The sequence below is a fragment of the Rutidosis leptorrhynchoides genome, chromosome 5, assembly GCF_046630445.1.
Source record: "Rutidosis leptorrhynchoides isolate AG116_Rl617_1_P2 chromosome 5, CSIRO_AGI_Rlap_v1, whole genome shotgun sequence".
Classification (NCBI taxonomy): Eukaryota; Viridiplantae; Streptophyta; class Magnoliopsida; order Asterales; family Asteraceae; genus Rutidosis; species Rutidosis leptorrhynchoides.
The window spans coordinates 361261293-361265345 of NC_092337.1; positions in this window are offsets into that span (position 1 = coordinate 361261293).

Below are 4053 nucleotides of genomic sequence, written 5' to 3' on the forward strand. Positions count from 1 at the left end.
CCTTGCGTACAATTTTATATTTTGTACTTTGCGTTTTGAATCTTATACTCTTGTAATTTCAAGACGTTTCTTATCAATAATTGGAACCTCTTTGATTGTCTTTTGTACTTTTGAGCTTTTTGGTCGTTTGCGTCTTCAATTCGTCGAATCTGTCTTTTGTCTTCACCTTTTATTATTTAAACGAATATCACTTGTAAATAGAACAATTGCAACTAAAAGCTTGTCTTTCTTGAGGAATAATGCTATGAAATATATGTTCGTTTTTAGCATTATCACGTATGAAAGAAGAGTTGTTGAGGGAAGAAAAGAAGTAGGCAAAAAGATGAAAGATATCCAACATAACTTCTCCAACACCTACAGAGATGGTCCACTACAAGAAAACTGTTATCTTAAGACCCTTCGTCTAGGACCCCGGTAAAAAAGGATCCTAAGCAACCAAAAAATAGGAGGGGCAATTTTTGGTGTCCCATATGATTCAGGCAAAAGAAGTGGTGTCCTAAAATGCGATACACTTATAAAGTGGGGGTCCTAAAAAGCTATAGAATAGGATATATGATTTTTTGGATCCCTTTATGCCTTACGCTTATAAATCTGTGTCCTAAAAAACTGTTTAATATGACAGATAATATTCTATATTTTTATAGGACACTTAGAAGGTGAGTTGCATGGTGTCATAAAATCTATATGATAGGACACATAATTTTTTGGTCCTATTATCATAGGTGTTCATAGGACACTTGATATGTTCATTTCATACACATGATTTTTGGATCCTATTATCATAGGTGTTCATAGAACACTTGATATGTTTCATAAGTCACTTTATTTGTGAGTCTTATTATACTGCAACGTGTTGGGTCACTTTTATAATAAGGTCACAAAAATAGGACGCTTTGGTATTTGAGGTCATAATTATCATATGACTATATAGGATCCTTAAATTTGTGGTTACATAAAAATGTACTTAATATGACATTATCTTGTTGGTGTCTCATAATGACCAACCAACAAGCTAATAAGGTCAAACAATAGGACGCTTGGGTATTTGAGGTCCTAATTATCATATGACTATTAGGACCCTTAAATTTGTGGTTGCATAAAAATGTATTTAATATGACATTATCTTGTTGGTGTCTCATAATAATCAACCAAAAAGATAATAAGTTCACAATAATAGGACGCTTGGTATTTGAGGTCCTAATTATCATATAACTATTAGGACCCTTAAATTTGTGGTTGCATAAAAATATACTTAATAGGACATTATCTTGTTGGTGTCTCATAATGATAAACCAACAAGATAATAAGGTCACAAAAATAGGACGCTTGGGTATTTGAGGTCCTAATTATCATATGACTATTAGGACCCTTAAATTTGCGGTTGCATAAAAATGTACTTAATAGGAGATTTGTGATAACCCGAAAAATTTCCGACTAAATTTAAACTAAACTTCGACTGTTCCCAACGATTCTCGAATAGCATTATATGATTATATGTGTGTGTACATATATAATAACTAGCAAAAACATTAACAAAATAATTAAATGTTATACTCTGAATTTATAATTAATATATTTATCTACGTAACAAAACTTGATAATTAAAAATAGCTATATATATATATATATATATATATATATATATATATATATATATATATATATATATATGAATTCTATACATAATTATTATTATTTGTATATTGTAATATACATATATAAAATGGTAAAAATATTAAAAACACAATATTTGTTATTATATAATATATATTATATTACATAATTAATAATATGTAATATTAATATATTAAATTTAATTACAAGTTAACATATAATTGTTATATTAATATTATTATTATTATTATTATTATTATTATTATTATTATTATTATTATTATTATTATTATTGATATCATTATTAACATTTGTACTAATTATTATTATGCATACTATCAATATTATTATTATAAAATAAATACAATCTAATATTATTATTATCATTAATAATATTATCATTAATAATATTATTATTATCATTTTTTTATTAATATAATAATTATTATTATTAGGATTATTATTATTAATATAATTATTATTATTATTAATATATTTATTAAATATTAATAATAATTAAAAACAAAAAGAACAGACATAAACCAAAATACCTAATTTAGGTCAAACATTATCTGTATTTTTTTAGCCGATCATGATCTATGCTTTATATTTTTATATATTTATTCGTGATTATTATCTGCTTTATTTTTTTATATTTTATTTTTGTTTTGCTCTTGATCATGATTATTAGTCGACACCCACATTCTTGCATTATAAATCAACCCAATTCAGTATTATGGAGTACCAAACGATCTCACATTATCAATTATCAATTGCAACAAATACATTATTGATTTTTTTTTTTTAAAAAACCGTCATCACCTCTGTTCTTGGTTCATTTTAACAATAGCTCGAATTCGAATCAAACTTCAAAATCTAATAATGCATTCTTGTTAGGAATCCTTCATTCATACTCTCTGCAAAATCCTAGGTTCCAATTTCCATTATCGAGTTCAAATTTTCAAGTCAAACTTTATTTTCAAAAAGTCAAAGAATTTGTTCATCCCAAAATTTGAATTCAATTTAATGATTTAAGTTCAATTAAGGTTACAGAAAGTTTCTAATAAAGATTTAATACCTTTTTTCCTGAAGGAAGTATGATCTAAAACTGTCCAAATTTTAAAATCATGTATTGGGTGTTCTTCGAAGTTGCAGACCTGCTGCTGCTTAATTTTTTTTATTATTATTCGTTTCTGTTAATTCAAACAACCACTAGAGATCGTTTCTGTTTCAAATATGTGTATTACATCCACTAAATAAATTAGCTGTTATGATTTTTGATTTGATCTTGGTCGAGCTTGATGAAGAAGAAGAAGAAGAAGAAGAAGAAGAAGAAAAAGAGAAAACAAATAGAAGGGTTAAATATATATGGGTGGGTAATAATTTCAGAAAAACATATCAGTTCAGCTGGTTATGTGAGGTGTTGGGTGAGCGAGAGGTCTCGGGTTCGCGCCCCGTCTTGGGCATATTTTTTTATGAAGGCTTTTTGAAGGTAGTTTTTCTATTTGTTATTATTATTATTATTGTTATTATTATTATTATAGTTATTATTATTATTAATAAGTATTACTATTATTATTAATATTAACATGATCATTAAAATATATATTAAAGCTATAATTATTATTAAACTTACCATTATTATTAAAAATTATCATTTTTGCTAAAACTATCATCTTTACTTTATAATTATTAGTAAAACTATCATTTGTATTAAAATTAATATTATTACCATTATTATTATAATTATTAGTAAATCATTATTATCGAAACTATTATTTTTACAAATAAATATTTTGTACATTGGATACACTTATTTCATATACTACAATTATATTTCATATAATTATATATCAAACATATTAACATTTTTATATAAATATTCATATATGACAAATTAGGTATTTTTAATATAATACCAATCAAACATATATATATATATATATATATATATATATATATATATATATATATATATATATATATATATATATATTAATATAACTACATAATATATAACAATTGAAATAACATAAATAAACTTATTCGATTACGAGTATATGTGTTAATATATATACTTGATATAGGTTCGTGAATCCAAGGACAACTCCGCACTTGTTCAGTACCATCATACACATATTTACTACAAACTATCGTATCGTTTCGTGAGTTTTCATAGCTCCCTTTTTATCTATATTTTTGGGCTGAGAATACATGTACTATTTTTATAAATGATAGACACAAGTACAAACTAATATGCAACCAACATGAGTATTTTTATTGTGTTCATTTGAAACATGCAAATCCCTGCTTTGTAATATCATTAATTGCTAGATGAACTAAAGTGGCAAACGAAATTATTATAAATAGCGCTATTGGGAGTAACGTCCCGCACTGTTGACCTCAGGTCAATTGGTGGTATAATAATGATCTCGACAA